General features: G+C 47.5%; 1 protein-coding gene across 1 annotated transcript in view; it reads right to left on the bottom strand.

The window, feature by feature from the left end:
* LOC144679376 (protein THEMIS3-like) overlaps positions 1 to 19,515 on the bottom strand; it is a 74,531-nt gene that overhangs the window by 13,587 nt on the left and 41,429 nt on the right. The gene's annotated exons all lie outside the window — the stretch shown is intronic.

The following is a 19,515-nucleotide window of genomic DNA, read 5'->3' as shown; positions in this document are numbered from 1 at the left end:
CAAGGTAATTGTGCACTCAAGATTACTTACTAAATTGCTGCTGTTTGGATTCCCCTGTGGTTTTGCAAGTATATACACTGGAATTTCTAAACTTCAATTTATTTTTCGTTTAGGTTTCAAAACTCTTTTTGAAAAGTCAAGTCAACTCTTATACAGTTTAGTTTCCCCATTTTTCTCATTTGCTCACCTCTAAGTGCTGATTCTTGGTACCATGGATGCTGGCAACCCTTTAGTACCTTTCCAAGCAGCCACTTATCATATGCAGTTTGACATAGTGAATGTTAGCAGGCTGTTTGGCATTGTAGCCAGCATCTGTCCTATCCAGAACTGATGCACACTTTCAAGCAGGTGCAACCTTCCCTGCCCCTCTTTGATGATGATCAGAAAGCTGTACAGCACTAGCTACTGGTCCTTTACCCATCAGTATGGTCAAAAATCTAAAACCTGTTAAAAAAAAGACTTGCAGCTGTGTGTAAGTCCGGTTAACTTTTTACTTTATAAATTCCTGTAGCCAAATTTATAATGGCACCAGGAATGGAGGAGCTTCAGTTACATGGGGAGATGAGAGAAGCTGGGGTTGTCTCCTTAGACCTGAGAGAGTTAAGGGTAGATATAATACAGGTGTTTAAAATCATGAAGGTTGTTGGTTCAGTAAATAGTGAGAAACTATTTCTGGTGACAGAAGGGTCAGTAACCAGAGGACACAGATTTATGGTAATTGTCAATAATTGTCAATATAAGAACAAAGGCGGTCGAGGAGATTGCAACAACTACTGAAGGATCTCACTCCTCAGTGTCACTTAGAAGTCCTTTGTCGGAATCATTCTAACCAGTGTTCATCGACTATCCAACAGAATATACGCAGAGGCACAATGTGGCTTCAGATCAGGGAGATACATGGTAGACATGATCTTCTCCATACGTCAGATTCAAGAGAAGTGCAGAGAGCAGCGAGCACCACTCTACCTTGCTTTTGTGGATCTCGCAAAAAACATTTGCCACTGAGCAAGACTGGAGAAAATCGGCTGTCCTCCCAAGCTTCACAGTCTCATACTATCCTTCCATGATAACATGCCAAGGGCAGGATTTCCCAGTCCCAAGGATGGTGGGTTTAACGGCGGGTGGGGGTGGGACGATGCAGCGGGAGCTGAAAATAAAATCGATACCCTGCCGGTGTGAAATGACGGCAGGAATCTGTACACCCGCCCGCCATGGCATTTCGCCGTCCCCGCCAGAGGCTGGCATGAAACCATTTTGCATCCCGTTAATGGGATGCAGATGAAGGTCCAACCGGAATTGTCTCCCCCACCCTGCCCCATCCAATCATCCAGGCTGCCAGCTGGATATCATGCTAGTCCAGAACACGTCCGGACCAACGTGGCGTGGACATGTCCAGACTCACTTGGAAGGAGGCCTGGGACAGATTGTGGAGATTGGAAGATGGAGGCCTCTGGCAACCGTGGACGCTGGGACACCACGTGGATCTTCCCGCTCCAGCAGCTTCCAGGAGGTAGGTCTTTTAGCTGCAAGGTAGACAACTGCATGAGTTACTGTTGGGCGGCGAGTCTGTGCTTGGGGCAGAGGTGGGAGGCAGGATTAGATGGGGAGGAGAGGATTGGAAAGGTGGGGCAGGCGTGGGGGCCTAGAGGTGGGATGATAGAGGAAAGAGAGAGATGCTGCAGGGGCTGTGGAATGGGTGAATTGGCATGGAGCGGGAGAGTGCGCATGGCTGTAGTGGAGTGTTGGGGGCGGGGGGGTGGTGGTGGCGGAGTGTGCAGGTGTGAACGGGCATTGGGGGGGGCCATGAGGGGTAAGGGGTTCAGATGGAGGGGTCCATGGAGTTGACTTGATATGTCCTGGGGGCATACTGAGGGAATTGTTGAAGGGAAAATATGGTGAAGGTTAAAGGGGGCAGTGGGAGCCATTAGGGTGGGAGGGTGTGGGTTTGGCAATGATGGGTGAAGGGGCGCTGAGGGTTGTTGGAGGGGATATGCAAGTAAAAGTGGGTTCTGAGGGTAGCAGGATGGAGGGGCATGTCTATTGTAACGGGGTGGGCTCCTCAGGAAGGTAGGGGACATGGACATTCATCTGCACAGGACGGAGGGTGATGGGGTGGTGAGTGGTTGAAGGGTAAATTGGGAAGGTCAAATGTTACACCTGGGGGTCAAAGGTTATGGGGGAGGGTGTAGGTCACGGTTGGGGGTGGTGGGTGGAGGGGTGGTGGGGGGTGGTGGGTGGAGAAAGGGTAAATGTATTGGTCTGCACGTTGAAGGTAACATGAACCATGGCCATTCACAACCATCCAGAGCCTCATACTGGAGATCACATGGGATTTGGCTCATTGGGGGTGGGCGGAGATGCAGGTCATCTCAACTGGACAAGTGAAGGGGAACCCCAGCATGTAGTACTTATAATGCTAGGGCGTTGAGACTGATGAGCATCTGAAGGACAAAGGCTCAGTATGTGCGAGGGACCTCTTGCACATGGCTCGAAGGGGCCTGGCAAAGACCTTTGCCGCCCCCCCCAGCATGATTCCGGGGGACATAGACCCAGCTTGGGGTGTCCCTCTGGAGATGATGGGGTGGGGAAGGGTGGTTGGGGGCGCACAGGCTTAAGGACTATGAATCACAAATAAACCACATCAGACCTCGTTAACGTGCAAGTGTATCCTATAAAAGTGTCATAACATTAACAATCATAGTTCACCCATGCAATCACATGTAAAATCAAAAATTCTTAACCTTGTATTCTCTACCACTTCTTCTAGGTTCTCCCCCAACATCCACAGCAGGGGTGGAGGCAGCCTGCTGACCAGATTGCCCTGCTGTCTTGGGTGACCTCGGCGGCCATCCTCTGGAGACCTGAGGCCTGGAGGGCCCCGGCTTTCTTTGGCTGTCCTGCTGTGGGGCAGCTATTCCCTCTGCGGCCACACTGGATGAAGCTGAAGGGGTCACAGGCCAGGGAATTTAGACGGGCTGCTCACCCTCAGAGTCCTGAGTGGAGGTCCTGGGGGTAACCAACAGCTCTTCCTCCCTTTGGGTACCCAAGGGCCCCATCTGACTCCTTGAGGGGAAGGGGCACCTAGAGGGGGGTCAAGATGCCCGGCCCTATCTTGTGTAGCCACTGCAAAAGCTCACCCATGACTACAGCGATGGAATGCAGGTCTGCACGCATCTCCGGCAGAAACTAGGTATTCTAAAGGACCAAGTTCTCCATGGCGTCTGCCACCCTCCCCATGGAGACCTCGATGTGCACACATGTCAGTACCACTTCATCAACCAGCGGGTGGACAGACTCCTCCGCCTCACGTACCACTCTGTTAAGGGCCTCTGACACCTCTGTCTGATGTTCCCCCAGCTCTTGCAGCTTCCCCAGTATCTTGTGCTGGGCCGATCTCAGATGCTCATCGCCTGACTTGGTCGTCGCAGATGCCTCTTCCCCAGCAATCCTCCAAATGCCAGTGAGCTTGACTGACCCTTCCTCCTCCTGCTGCAGACATATGTCTGCGCGGTGACCACCAGAATGTGAGACCCTGCCCGATTTAGATCTAGTGCCACCAAGGCTTGTGTCTCTGTGCTGGTGGAGGGTACAGGTGACTGCTATGACACCTCGACAGGTGCACTTTCTTCCTCCTATCCAATGCCCTCCATCTTCTTTGGGCTGGGGAAACATATGGACAGGGCTTCCTCTTCAACCCTTGCCCTCTTCCTGCTGGCACCTATAAGTGAGAGAGGAGAGCACGAGTGACTGCATGAGCTGCCTCCAACATGGAGGAACGCATGATGCTTATGTGACTACATTATGCATAGATCCTTAATGGATGGAGGCCACCTGCCGACATCTCCATCCTCACCGGCTCGGTCCGGTTCCTCCCTTGCCCGCTCCTCCAACTCAGTGAGGTTCTTGAGGTCAGGCCAGCCCTCTTCCGTCTTTCTCTCTCTCTCCCGTTGCACCTCAACTTTTAATGCGCAAAGAAAGAAGAGGGGTTGAGAGCTATTGGGTTTCGTGTATCTTTTTCATGCTTCCAGTCTTACAAATAACCCGCTGGATTGTGTGCCGTGTGATTGATGCACTGCAAGTTGTCCACAAGGGTTCTGGGGACGCACCCTTCAGAGCGGTGAGCCCATGCAGATAGAAGGATATGGCTCGTAAAGGCATGTCATAAGCAGTGCTTGCTGTTGCCCCCAATGCCCAAGCCCCTTCACCCACCGCCTCTCGCCCCCACCACTCCCCAACCTGTCCCAGACAGCATCTGAACTCTCTGTGTGAAAGGGTCTGGGACCTATAGTGGTCTCTCTACCTGCAGACTAGATGGACTGCAGTGGGGCTTTGAGGCATCACCTTATCACGTTAAGTAGCTCTTTTATGCCAGCACTGCACAGATGGTGCCCTTGGCACTCAGGCCCATGCCGCCTCTACCATTCAGTGAGGTGAACGTGAGCAGTTGGGGGGTTTACTTATTCTGGCAGTGCCGAAGAGGTCCTTCATCCGTTTGTGTCATTGCAGGGCAGTCCTCTGGTGGAGGCCCTGGGCACTGACCACCCTGGAGACTTCCTCCCACGCAGGGTTGGTCCGACAGCTCAACTCTCCTCCTTCTGTCCTCCTGGCCTCCACTGCATTGAGCAGCACATTGAGGGATGTGTCACTGAATCTGGAGGCCGGAGCTCCCTGTGATTGACAGGCCATCTCCTCCCTCAATGGTGGGTAAGTCGATGTCCAGGCACTATTTAAATATGGTGCCTGGATATGACAGCAGGGCATGCGTCATCCAGCCCACCCCAGCGCACAAAATGCCAGGAAACCACAGGCTGCATAACTAATTCAGCCAGCCTGGTGCAATTAGGCGCAAATTCCCTCCACGGCAGGAAGCACTCCCAGTTTCTGCCACCGTCATGGGACTTAGGCCGGGAATAGAAAATTCCATCCCGTGGCATCATTTAGTTTCATTGATCCACCTTTGACAGTTTTGAGATCAAGAATGGAGTGAAACAGGGCTATCTTAGCCCCTACTCTGCTTTGTATCTTTACCTCTGTCCTACTGACCTTTGCTTTCACTGCCGACATGGTGGGAGTGTGCCTCCACACACATTCAGATGGGAAACCCTCAACCAATCAAGACTGAAAGCCAAGACAAAAGTGTGGGATGTCCTGATCAGAGACCTTCTGTACGCTGATGATGCTGCACCAGTCACCCAGACAGAAGACCAAATCCAAAGGCTCATGGAGTGTCTCTCCCATGCCTGTGTGATGTTTTCCCTCACCCTCAGTATCAAGAAAACTGTAGTTATGGGACAGGCGTGTTGTGATCAGACTCAACAACACACTACTGGAAACAGCAAATGCTGGTACCTTGGATCCATGGTGACAGGCAACCTGGCTCTTGACAAAGAGCTCACACACATTGGAAAGACAGCTGCCAACTCAGGCAGACTAACAAAACATCAAACTTACCCACAGGTTCAAGCTGCTTATCTATAAGGCCTGAATCCTCAGAACATTGCTGTGGTAGCAAAGCCTGGACTACTTATTCCTATCAAGAAAAGCGGCTCATAACTTCCATCTCCATTGTCTACGGTGGATCCTCAGCTTCACATAAAAAGATAAAGTCACCAGTGAAGCAGTTCTTCCTCGGGCAAACATGCCAGGCATGCAAGCATTAATCAAATAAAGGTGGCTTTTCTGGCATGGGCGTCTGCACAGATTGGAAGATGGCCACATCTCCAAGGACATGTTTTACAGGGAAGTAGCCATGTCAACCAAAACTCCAATTCAAGGATGCTATGAAAAGAGATATGAAAACCTTCAACATCAATCACGACAAGTGGGAAATTCCAGTTGACGATCAATGCAAATGGTGATATCAGCTGTGGACAGGAATTCGCCACCATGACCACATGTGGTTTCAGAAGCTTCAAAGCAGATGCCAGCCCTGAAACAAGGCACCAGCAGAACTATCCCGCATCACCAGCAAGAGGCAACGTCAGGTGTGGCACTTATGGCAGATTTTGCCTTTCCGGAATCAGCTTGTTCAGTCAACAAAAGAAGTCCAGCAGATGATCTCATCCGTCCTCCCCGAAGTTCTGAGGCTGCATTCCCATCATCTCTTGAAGATGGAAGGGTGCCAAATTGGTGAAAGAGCTAGAGGGTAGTGGATTTGTAGAATCACCAAAATTCTGCTGGTGTATAAGGGATTGAAACATAGAGGCATAAATGCTGCAATGCCTGCAGCAAATCCAAAGCTACACATGACTGAAGGTCTCCAAAAGGAATCTCCATGACCTTTCAACAAATCCTTTCCCCTTGATGGATGAATGGATCATGGCAAACTCTGCACTTTAAACACTGAGGTGCATTTTCAGGGATAGATGGAAAGCAGAAATCATGTGACAGCTGTGGCTCAGTTGATGGCGCTCATGCCTCTGAATCAGACATTTCTGACTTCAGGTCCTACTCTAGGACTTGAGCACAAAAATCAAGGCTGATGCTCCAGTCTACTACCAAGGGAATGCTACACTGCCAGAGATGCCTTCTTTCAAGTGAGATGTAGATTCAAATATATGGTTAAGTCAGACCATCAAATGATGTTTTGGTTGTCACCATCCCTGGGTATAGCCTGTCCCAACGGCAGGACAGTCCCACCAGAAGTGTGCAAGGGCACAAAATGTCCTCTGGGTGGAGGACTACAATGTCCATCACTAAGAGAAGCTTGGTAGCACCAGTACTGACCAAGCTGGCCGAGCCCTGAAGGATATATCTGCCAGACGGGGTCTGCAACAGGTGGTGAGGGAACCAACAAGACGGAAAAACCTACTAGGCCTCTTCCTCACCAATCTACCTGTCACAGACACATCTGTCCATGACAGTATTTGTAGGAGTGACAACCATACAGTCCTTGGGAAGACAAAGTCCATCTCTTCACACCATCCATCGTGTTGTGTGGCACTACCATTGTGTTTAATCCTTTATTCTTTCATGGGATGTGGACATCACTGGCAAGGCCAATATTTGGTGCCTATCCCTAATTGCCCTTGAACTGAGTTGCTTGCTAGGCCATTTCAGAAAGCAGTTAAGAATCAACCACATTGCTGTGGGTCTGGGGTCACATGTAGGCCAGACTGGGTAAGGACAGAGGATTTCCTGACTTAAAAGGACATTTGTGATCTAGATGGGTTTTTACGACAATCAATGGTCGTTTCATGGTCATAATTACTGAGACTAGTTTTTAATTCTAGATTTATTAATTGAATTTAAATTCCACCAGCTGCCATGGTGGGATTATGAACCCATGTCCCCAAAGCATTTGCCTAGGCCTCTGGGTTACTAGTCCAGTGATATTACCCCTACGCCACCATCGCAACCTTAAAATGGGATAAGTTCAGAACAGATCCAGGCATTGGATCTAAAACTAGGCATTGATGAGGTGCTGTGGGAAATCTGTAGCAGCAGAACTGTATCCTGCCACAATCTGTAACCTCATGGCCTAGCCTATCTCTCATTCTACTTTTGCATCAAGGCAGGGATACCTGGTTCATTGAAGAGTTCAAACGAGCATGTCAGGAGCAGCACCAGGCGTACCTAAAAATGAGGTGTCAACCTGGTGAAGCTACAACACAGGATTACTTGCCTGCAAAACAGCGGATGCAGCACATGATAGACAGAGCTAAGCGACCCCACAGCCAACAGATCAGATCAAAGCTCTGCAGTGCTGCCACATCCAATCACAAATGGTGGCTGATAATTGAACTAACCAGAGAAAGAGGAGGATCCACAATTATCCTCATCCTCAGTGACGGGGGAGACCAGCACATCTGTGCAAAAGATAAGGCTGAAGCATTTGCAATCACCTTCAGCCAGAAGTGCCAAGTGGATGATTCATCTTCGCTTCCTCCGGAGGTCCCCAGCATCACAGAAGCCAGTCTTAAGCCAATTCGATTAACTCCACAAGATACCAAGAAACGGTTGAAGGCACTGGATAAAGGGTGCAAAGGCTTTGGGCCCTGACAATATCTCAGCTGTAGTATTGAGGACTTGTGCTCCAGAACTTGCCGCTCCCCATCCAAGTTGTTCCAGCACAGCTACAACACTGGCATCAACCCAGCCATGTGAAAAATTGTCCAGGTTAGAAGCTTATTTGATTTTTCTTCTCCGCATGGCTTCTGGGATCTGCCCATCGTGGATACTGGATGAGTGGCTATGGAGGGTACATGGGGGAATGGAAGTGACATGGGGATAAGGGGGTATGGCATGGGCATGGAGGGGACTTGGGTGCATAGGATTAGGTGGGGTCATGAAGTGCGCTTGGGGGGCTTGGGGGATCTGGGGGACTTGGAAGGGGGTGAAAGGGTGAGGACCTGACATTCATCATTAAAACTGGGCCAAAGCCCCAGTAAACGGAGGCGGGAACTCTACCCTGCCAGCCTGGCTGCCGGCCTGTTTACGTTGCCACCTTGGGCCTGCCTCTGGAGGAAGTGGGCCTGACTCCATTCTGCCACCGCCTCTCCACCACGAAATTATGCCTGGCGGGGGCCCTTCTAAAAGGAGATGGGCTGTCAGGGAAAGTTTCCTGACTCAATCTCGCCGCCTACTCCACGAAAATATGGCACTTAGAAATTTTTGCAGCAATTTAAAATTTGAAGTGCTTTTCCGACCCCACAATAATTTTGTGCAGTCTTTTCACGGGCCAGGAAGGCCTTGGTTTGTGATCCATCTTCTGAGATCAGGTTCCCATTGTCGGCCCAATGGGAAAATTAAATTTCCTTCCGCGTACTATTTTTACGTGCTGATGCTGCGTCTTGGAAGCCACAGAAAAATTGCCTCATTGAAGAGCTCGTGACTTCTGGGGGAAACCTTGCTGAGGAGTCGGGAACATTCTGACAGGCAAGTGTTAAATGTTTTGACAACTTCAAATGTTACTATAGGATGCTGCATTGTAAAGTAGTTGTGTTTTAACTCATATTACAGGACTCTGTCCTGAAAGAGTAAGTTGACCATTACACATTGACCAGCATTGTTTAAGAAGAACATAAGAAATAGGACCAGTAGACCATTCAGCCCTTCGAGCCTGCTCCACCATTCAATAAGATAGTGGCTGATCTGCTTGTGTTTCAATTTCCACATTCCCATCTAACCCCGATAACCATTGGTTCCCTTGCCTAACAAGGATCTATCTACCTTTGCCTTGAAAATATTCAATGACCCCACATCCCAATGACATTCTGAGGCAGAGAATTCCAAAGTCGCAAACCCTCAGAGAAAAGGATTTCTCCTCATCTCTGTCCTAAAAGGGCGACACCCAATTTTAAAACAGTGCCCCCTAGTTCTGGACTCACCCACGAGAAACAACATCCTTTCGATGTCCACCTTGCCAAAGCCGTTCAAGATCTCGTATACTTCAATCAAATCACCCCTCACTCTTCTAAACTCCAGTAGAAAAAAGCTGAGTCTGTCCCACCTTTCCTCATAAGTCAACCCACTTATTCCAGGTTTCAACTTAGTAAACCTCCTTTGAACCACCTCAGTGTTCAGACATTTTAGATACCTTGCGTATTGGAAAAGGTGGCATGGTTCACTCAAAAAACTGTAGAAAAACAAGCTGGGAAACTTTCCAGTCAAATTTTTGGATTAAGATTAAATGTGCAGAGATCTTTAACTTTGAAAAAAATTGCCCTCCTGTTGAAAGTTAAAATAAATTAACCACCTTATCCAATCCATTGTTTGACAAACAATCTGCATTGAAGAGACAAAGGCATCATATCTGTAGCCTAGAAAAAAGGCTGTCAGATTTTCAGTTTCAATGGGCCATTATGGAATGTTTGGCTGAGTTTCAAAAGATCCAGAACCACTTATCTCAGCAGGAGGCTGTGTTCACAGTTTAAGAAACTATTAAAGGATTATCTGCCTTTGATGTGCTAAGTGAATAATGGTTGTCTGCTTTTGTAACTGATTTGACTACTTGAGGAGATTTAATTTTTAAAAAATTTTATTATAAATGAGAGTTTTTTTCAATATGGAGTGTGTTTGAATGACAATTCTATTAAATTGTTAGGAGTTTTTTTTAAATGCCCAGTTCAAAGACATGGCTCTTGAGGTCTGCACATAGTGGATATTGAGTGAGTGGCCGTGAAAGATACATGGGGTGCAAGGAAGTGGGGGGGTGGGGGGGTTTGTGGGGGCATAAAGGGGTGATGGGATATAGAGGGGGCATGAGGATATGAAGGGGCATGGACAGGGCATGGGGAATATGAGGGGTATGGGGAGAATCAAGGGGCATTGAGGGAGAGTGGGGAGTATGGAGGTGCATGGGAGTGTGAGGCATAAGCCAATGGGCGGAATCGTCCATGCCTGCTGGTGTTGGGCATGCTCGGTGGCGTGAACGGACAATATGGTGAGAAGGCCACAAATTGGTCTCACGGCATCGTGAAACCAATTTGTGACCGTCCATTCAGCCCGAGGATGGCGGGCCATATTTCCTGCCATCGGACGTCAGGAACTTCATTGTACTACATGTGCATATCATTATAGGGCCAGACCACCGGAATCATCTCCCCCCTGCTGGACCGTCCGCCCACGTCAGTGTGATCACACACCGACTTGTTTCACAACGGCATATATAAGGCGTGCACTTGGCTGGCGGCACTTTGAGGGGAACTCAGAGGTGAGCGCACAGTAACATTGTGCAGCGCTCACCTGAGTCGTCTGTTGGACCTCAAGCTTGAGGCATGTTGGAGACATGGGGGCAAGGGCTGCCCTGCGGCAACTTGGGGGTGGGGGCAAGGGCTGTCCTGCGGCTGAGGTAACTTGGGGGTGGGGGCAAGGGGTGCCTGCGGTTGAAGGTAGTGCGCAAACACTGTGGGCTTGGTGGGGGTGGGGGGGTAATAAGGGAAGCGGCCACGCATTAGGGAAACTTTGTATTAAAAAAAGTGACAATTCCTCTGCAGCTGAGACAGTTCAGATGCAGCCAAATTGACATGTGTGGAGTTGGGCCTCTGGCTTATCTGCCCATTCAAGCAACGCAGAGGCATGAAAGTGCCAACAAATGCTCCAGAGCTTTTCGCCCCTCGGGCACAGACTGTAAACTAAATGAGCGTTTAGCGGACTGCAGAACAATTGAACAACTGGACACGTTGTACAATCTCCTTGCTAAAACTGGCCATGGAGCAGCCACAGCCCCTTGCAATGTCATCATCCTGGTTTGGACCGGTCTCCCCCATGGTTTAAGCTAACAGTGCAGCCTTGCAGTGCGGGTTGGAGGAATGCCTGCGCCTGAGCTGAGGGCACAGCATGCAGTCCAATGGGCAAAGCTGCCACCAATCTGTCAGGTGGAGTGGGGCGGAGGTGGTTAGGGTTTCAGGCAGCCATGCAGCGCATGAATCTCTGGCCATCCAAGTGGTGGCCAGCAATCTCTGGGATGCATTAAGGGGCCTTCAGACTTAAGAGACCCAAGCTAACACACGTGTCTCTCTCTCTTTCATCCTGCAGGAGGAGTACATCAGCAGCATGGAGCCTGGTGACCTAACTGTATGTCTCATGGCTTACAGAGAGTGCAGAGGACGGAGAAGGGAGCGACTGAGGCTCCTGGCTGTGCAGAGGGAGGTGCAGCACCCTCAGGAAGAAGGGGCAACTGGGGCTCACTGACATGCCGCTGAAGAGCCACAGCGAGCCATCGGTGGTCGGCGCCTAGCTAGACCCAGGATTTATAGAGGCCGCCTTTCATTCCTGCAGATGACCAAGAACCAGCGTCACTGAAGACTGCACATGTCTAGGGAACTGGTCGGTCACATCTGCCAGCTACTGTGGGATTTGGCACCTCGGGGACATGGAGGGCATCACTGCCAATGGCCATGCAGTGGTCAAGTTTTAGGCCAGTGGCTCCTTTCAGGATTCCACAGGCGACCTTTATGGGATATCACAAGCCTCCACCCACAAAAGCATCCATGGTCATGGATGCCACCTTCGCGAGGGCACACAGCTTCACTGGGGACCAAGAGAGCCAAGATGCAAGAGCGATTGGATTTGCCCAGATCTCGGGTTTCCCACAGGTGCAGGGTGTGATTGACTGTACGCACGTGATGCTCAGATCTCCATCACAACAAGTGGTCAACTATGTCAACCGCAAGAGCTTCCATTCACTGAATGCGAAGCTGGTGTGCAACACCTGAGTGACACAAACACTGCTCATCAGAACAAGGAGCCATAGGCAGGGAGACATTCTTAGGAGTTTATTGACAATAGTGAACAGTACGTACAAGTGATTAACACCTGTGCCCAGGCTGTGCAACCACATCTTCTTAATTCCTCCCATTTTCCATCAGGGACCTGGGGTGGAGGGCTTTGCACACAGCAGTTCCATACAACCATAGGTTGTGTCAGTTCATGGACTCCCAAGATACCTGTGTCTTTTGCGGCCTTGTGGAGTCCGTGGACTACGTGTATGTTAATTGTTGTAGGCTGCACCCCCTTTTTAGTTTTTTGAAAAAGTTTCACTGTTGTTTTGTTTGCACTTCAAGTGCCAAGCTCCTGATCTACAGGTACCCGGGGGGGCCGGGAAGGAGGAGGACCTCCTCGTGAACCTGCTCCTGTTGAAGAGTCATATGGACTAGAAACGTTAACTGTGTTCCTCTCTGCAGATGCTGTCAGACCTGCTGAGTTTTTCCAGGTATTTTTATTTTTGTTTTAGATGATAAGTATGCCTGGCATGTGTGGGTGGTGAGTGGTGCCATGGATGGGATGAGGATAATGAAGGTGTGTGTGAAGAGTAAATGGTGATGTCCCTTGAACCGGCAGTGAGTGAGGGCCCTGTGGATGTGTGCTGGGTTTGTGAGTGTGTGAGTTGAGAGTGATGAGAAGAGTGACTTACCCTGGCGGAATGGAGATCATCATTCATCCTCTTGTGGCACTGGGTGGCTGTCCTCTTATGCAGGGTATTGGCGCTGACCACCGCTGCCACCACCTCCCAAGCCGGACTGGTGATGTTGCTGCCCATCCTGCGGCCAGAGCAGGGATAGAGGACATTACAACGGGCCTCCACAGCATCCAAAAGGCGCTTGAGGGATGCGTCATTGAATCGGGGGGCTGCAGTCTTCTTGCCTTTCGGGGTCATGTCTTCCGTGCAGCAGTCGTGGGCTGGAAACACTGAGAGGTGTGCATGCAGCTGCACTTTAAACATGGTGCCCGACGTGAGGAAGCGGTGAAGTGGCCTTATGCATAATTAATGCAGTGGGTTTGGGACAATAACAGCGTGAAAACCCGCCATTGCGGCCTGCGGGTAAAACTGCCGCACTTAGTGCAAATTTGGGATGATTCCGCCCAACGTCTTATTTACCTTTTTAATATACAATCACTTCTTTTTTTTATCTACGCAACTGTCTCTTTATTTCTTTGATACTAATAAATGTAGACTTGTTGTGGCGTAACCTTGTGTGCAGAGTCTCACGGTGGGAAATATGGAACATGGAGGCGAGAGGAGAACCCAGACTGAAGATATCCAGAGAACTGTACTGAAGTGCACTGTGGGCCAGAAGACGCATGGTGGGATGGTTCATTTAGTCAAGACAAGGCCTTGCTAGAATTAGCAAATTCGGCAAAATGAGTTAAACTGCAGGAGTGCTGGTACCAGGGAGGAGAAACAGACTGTGCCTCATTAAGTGATAATAAGCACGCCTCCTTTTCCCAGGCTTTGGAGATTGATAGCGATGTTAGAGATAACAAAGCAGAGTCAACCTGGCTATGGTACCTTAGATGTGAACATTGAAATTTCTTCAAAGAGGGCCTAAACAGGAGACATCTGGGGAAGGTATGGAAAAGGACAGGGATGTAATTGAAAACCAATTCAATGGGCTAATAACAGGTATTGCCTTACATGGCATAAGGCCAGTGCCATAAACTGTATAAGAAAGGGCACACAAAGACAGCTTTGCTGCAATGGTTAGTGACCTGATCAGTCGCCCAGAACGCGTGCATGCAGGGAAACTAAACAACTGGTATCATTGTGAGCATGTACTATTGTTTAGTGGTTTAATAAAGGTGTATCACATTTAGTGGAACAATGTCCAAGTTGTTATGTGCCATTGATATCCAGAGTAGAGGCTAGAACTTTTAGGCTAGTTAGCAGGGGGAGTATGAGGGGGCATGGGGGAGTATTAAAGGGCATTGTGGGAGTATGGGAATATGAAGGAGCTTGGAGGGGTTTAGGAGTATGAAGGAGCATGGAGAGTGGTGAGGGGTGAGCTTTAGGGGGCATAAGAGTGGGAGCTGGGCTGCTGTCCCTAAGCAGCTCGCCTCTGCACCCACACTCCTCACTCACTCCTCCTGCCCTGCATCACGGCTCACAAAACCCAACCCCTCCCTGCCCACATCCCTCAGGGACAAAAATATAGCAGGAATGGGGTTCGGAGGTGAGCTCGGGTTTTGGGAGTCAGGAATGAGCCCGACTCATGCCCAAGCCCAAGACCAAAATCCAGGCCATGATCTTCCAACTGAAACCTTAAAACTACCATCCTCTCTCCACAGATGCTACCTGACTGACTGGGCGTTTCCAGTGTTTTAAGCTTTTTTTAATTCCAGACTAAACCTTACGTGTTGACCTTGACAGGTTCACAGTAAACCAGAAAAAAAAGGAAGTAACATGTGTCTTTGAGTCGATGATTACTGCGGCAACATTGTCGGGAAACAGAATGTCAGGTTCCACCTGACATCTCACTGCCACCTCTCCATCGCTTCCACTGTCCCTGAGCGGTCAGACAGCTCACCTGACACCCAATACTAACTAAATATTCAGAAGACCGAAGCCATTGTCTTTGGTCCCCGCCATAAACTCTGCTCCCCAGTCGTCAGCTCCATCCCTCACCCTGGCAAGTGCCTGAGGTTTAACCAGATCATTCACGACCCTGATCACACATTTTAAACCTGAGATAAGCTTCCGACCAGGTATCCATACCATCACCAAGACCACCCACTTCCACATCAGTTCAAACATCCAAATCTGTCCCTGCCTCAGCTCACCTGCTGTTGAAACCCCTAACTGCACCTCTGTGACCTCTAGACTTTACTATTGCAACATAGTCCTGGACGCCCTCCCATATTCTGCCCTCCATAAACTCAAGCTCATCCAAAACTCTGTTGCTTGTATCCTAACTCGCAGCAAGCCTCATTCATCCATTCACCATGTGCTTACTCACCTATATTAGTTTCTGGTTGATCTATGCCTCAATGTTAAAATTCTCATCCTTGCTTTCAAATCCCTCATGACATGACCCTCTCCATCTCTGTTAGCTCCTCCAGCCCTACGCCTCTTGCGCTCTTCCAATCCTGGCTCCTTGTGCATCCCTGATTTTAATCTCTCCATCATTGGTGGCCGTGCCTTCGGCTGCTGAGGCCCCTAAGCTCTGGAGTTCCTTCCTTAGACCTCTCTGCCTCTTCTCCAATCTTTCCGCTTTAAGATGCTCCTTAAAACCTAACTCTTTGGCCAAGCTTTCAGTCTTCTGCCCTAATTTCTGTTTATGTGGTTCAGTGTCACATTTTGCTTGGTAATGCTGAAGCACCTTGGGACATTTTGCTACTTTAAAGGTGCTATATAAGTGCAAATTGTTCATATTATTGGGACTGGTTGTACCACAGGAAAGTTGTCCTTTTCAGAAAGGCCTATGGCTAAAGGATTAATTGTTGCTTTGAGGGCTTTTTTTTTGGATTGAAGTGCAGGATTTATAGAAGTGTTTGTACTATTTGAAGTATTGTTATTCCTTTTTAGTTGGGCTTAACTTTTCTTGAAGTACCGGTGCAGTGGACAAAATAATTTTCTTTGGAACATCTGTTTCCTACAGCAATGGATAGGGTGTATCTGGTATTAATAGATCACGTTAAAGAATTACAACAACCGTTAACACTGGAATTGCTGCAGAATTCCAGTAGGTGGCAGCAGAAGATCACAGGCCAGAGATTGCACAAAGCCATGCATTGGGAGTCTGGTATGGCTTGGATGCTGCTGTATAACCAATAGGCGATTTATCAACAGTCTAATTAAGAAGTACAAAGAAAATGCTGTACATTATATTCCCTTGCATATTAGAAGCCACAGAACAACAGTGACTGTATTTTAAAGCAAAGAATTTATGAAGTATAGTTACTATTCTAATATAGGAAATGTGGCAGTCAATTTGTACAAAGTAAGGTCCCACAAACAGAAATGTGATAATGGAACAGTAACCTGTTTTAGTAATGTTGGTTGATGGATAAGTATTAGCCAGGACATAGGGGAAGAATGTGACTAGGCACGGGGGCAGGATGAGGACTGAAGAGGGCATCAGGAAATAAACTCCAATCAGAGTGAGATGCACTGACTGACTGGCCCACTGGCACTTTTCTATCCTTCGCATCATGAAGGTAATAGAACTTTTCACACCCTCAGGAATTCCTAAATTTTTTCATTCGATGAAGTGCTTCTGACTCACGGTTATAATTACAGGAAGCACAGCAAGATCCCACCAGCAGCATTCTGATAACGACCAGATAATCTGTTTTAGTGTGGTTGGATGAGGGATATATATTGGCCAGGACACCTTTGTACTTCAATACAGTACCATGGGATATTTTACATCAGCCAGGGAGGGCAACAGGGCCAGGGTTTAACTTTTCGTCCAAAAGGTGGCATCTCCAACACTGCGGTACTCCCTCAATACTGCATCAGAATGTTAGCCTAGATTCCTGCTCAAACCTCTGGATTGGGACTTGAGCCCACAGTCTTCTGACTTAAGAGGTGAGAGCCCGACCAACTGAGCCACGGCTAAATATTATAATCGCCATCGGATAAATTTTAATGCATTAAAACTCCCTGCACAGAGCTCCACACAATGGAAACACACGTTGGCGATTTTAACATGCAAATCTTGCAAAGTATTCTGGCCTCCGCAGCCGATTTCCTAATTTGTGATCCTGCAAAGCTCTGCATTGAGAAGCCAATTCGTAAAATCTTGCTCGGCACGCGAGGGGCTTTGAAAGGTTTCTGAGAGGTAGTATAGAGACTCCGTAAATGCAAGCTCTTTATCTCTCTGACAAAATTGACAATAAATTTTTAACAGGAGTGTTTCAGGTGATAGTAAAAGAATTTACATAAACCCTGTACGATAGCTACCATCAGCAGCACTGCACTTTTAATTAGCTTTCACTGACATACACAATTGAGATGTTTCGAATAATTAAAAGTAAAAAAAAACAAATCAACGCACAAATAATTATGCAAAACTGATAAAGAGCACTTGTGAATCAATGTTTAACCAAAATTGCTTTTCTCTAAAAAACAAATATTTCTCAAAATTTTATTTCTTCTGCTTGAGAAGGTCTTTTTTTTTTAAACTTAATAAGCTGTAACTTATGTGTGACCGCCAGAATGCTTGAGCAATGCACAGGCCCTCAACACACACAATAAGGAGCTCTCACTTTGCTTATCTTTTACTGGATTCATTTTAAGACCTATCCAAAAGAGACTGTTCACTGAGTTAGCTAATTCATCAGCTGGGATGAAAATAGAACTATTTATGCTGAGTGATACAAGCAACAATGAAAATGCCTTTTAAAATATTATGAACAAATGCAAGGACATTACAATGCCTGATTTATAACTTCAATTGGAAAAGAAACCTTGGACTCTACCCCATTTATTTAGTGTTGGAAATCACTGTCAAATTAATGAAACTGTACCAATTTCCTTTGTCCCTGTTGTAACTCATTGCCTTTAAACCATTACAGAACTTATAACACTGACATGGCTATAAAGTTCTTCATACTAATAGATTGTACATGTTAATAGAGTACAGGAATAATGAGATGTGGAGTGTAGATACATGGATCTTTATGACGTGAGTGATGGTCAGGGATTTAAAAAAAACATGAAATGAAAACAGTGATCCTGGAGCAGTCTTTTTAAAACTAAATAAGGGCTATTGAAGTTGGATAACACCTGTTCGGACACAGTTGGAATATTTCATGTAACTTTGAGGATTTCATTATAGAAATTATATTTGAGGCTATTTTTTTTTTTAATGATAAATGGCATCACAGGCAAAGCCAGCATTTATTGCCCTTGAGAACCACTGCAGTCCATATGGTGTAGGTATAACCATAGTGGTTTTTTTCTGTAACAGTTTAGTGCAACTGAGTACCTGTTATGACCGATGCAGTTGGTACAGCTGAGTTATTTAAAAGTCCCAGAGGGAAACATTAAACAACTGTCATAACCAATAATTATAAGTGTTATGTTTGAGATGCGACTCGAAACTCGGGAATCACACCACTAGTTCTTGAGGTTTCACTTTAAACTAAATGAAACATTTTATTCATTACACAGGTTAAAATATATACACACATGGCTACAAATTACTGCTATCATAACTTTTAACAAATTCCCAAACTAATCTCCATTAAGGCAACAACAACCCACAGACTTAACCAAACACCAGGCAAAGCATTTTCACCGTACGAATTCAAAATGAGGTTCTTTTCACTGTGGAGCCAGTTGGAGGCTTGCAGCTGCCTTTTGATCTTACATTGCCTCTGCCTGCACACCCGAAAACTACTGAAGTTATACCTACCACCACTGTTTGAATTCAAATTCTCATTGTCTCACCAGTCTCTTTGAACTTCACCTTTTAACAATGAAACCTCTTTCAAATACCAATTTTATTAGTAATATAAACATATTGCTTGGTAGCTGCTAGAAAGGCATCAAGTTTTCACCCCACTTCTTGAATGCTCTATTCAAAAAATGCAAATGCACGATATCTCTCTTACATAGCCAGTGAGGCTAGAAATAGGAAGATAATGCAGCTGAACACGTGGCTGAACAGATGGTGTAGGAGGGAGGGTTTCCGATATCTGGATCAGTGGGATCTCTTCCGGGGCAGGTGGGATCTGTACAAGAAGGATGGGTTGCATCTAAACTGGAGGGGCACCAATATCCTGGCTGCACGGTTTGCTAGTGTCACTCGGGAGGGTTTAAACTAGTATGGCAGGGGGGTGGGAACCAGAGCAATAGGTCAGCAGGTGAAATAAAGGACTGGGAACCAGTGAATATAGCCAGTAGGACTAAGAGGAAGGCCAGACAGGGAGAAATGACTGAACACAGTGGGACTAGGGGTCTGAAATACATTTGTTTCAATGCGAGAAGTATAACAGGCAAGGCAGATGAGTTTAGAGCTTGGATTAGTATTTGGGACTATGATGTTATCGCTATTACAGAGACTTGGTTGAAGGATGGACAGGATTGGCAGATAAATGTTCCAGGATTTAGATGTTTCAGGCAGGATAGAGAGGGATGTAGAAGAGGTGGGGGAGTTACACTGCTGGTTAAGGGGAATATCACAGCTGTACGACAGGAGGACACCTCGGTGGGCTCATGCAGTGAGGCAATATGGGTAGAGCTCCGGAATAGGAAGGGTGCAGTCGTAATGTTGGGGGTTTACTATAGGCCACCCAATTGCTGGCAGGAGATTGAGGAACAGTTATGTAGGCAGATTTTGGAAAGAT

The sequence above is a fragment of the Cetorhinus maximus genome, chromosome 4 (genome assembly GCF_964194155.1).
Source record: "Cetorhinus maximus chromosome 4, sCetMax3.hap1.1, whole genome shotgun sequence".
Classification (NCBI taxonomy): domain Eukaryota; kingdom Metazoa; phylum Chordata; class Chondrichthyes; order Lamniformes; family Cetorhinidae; genus Cetorhinus; species Cetorhinus maximus.
This window is presented reverse-complemented; position numbering and strand designations above follow the sequence as displayed.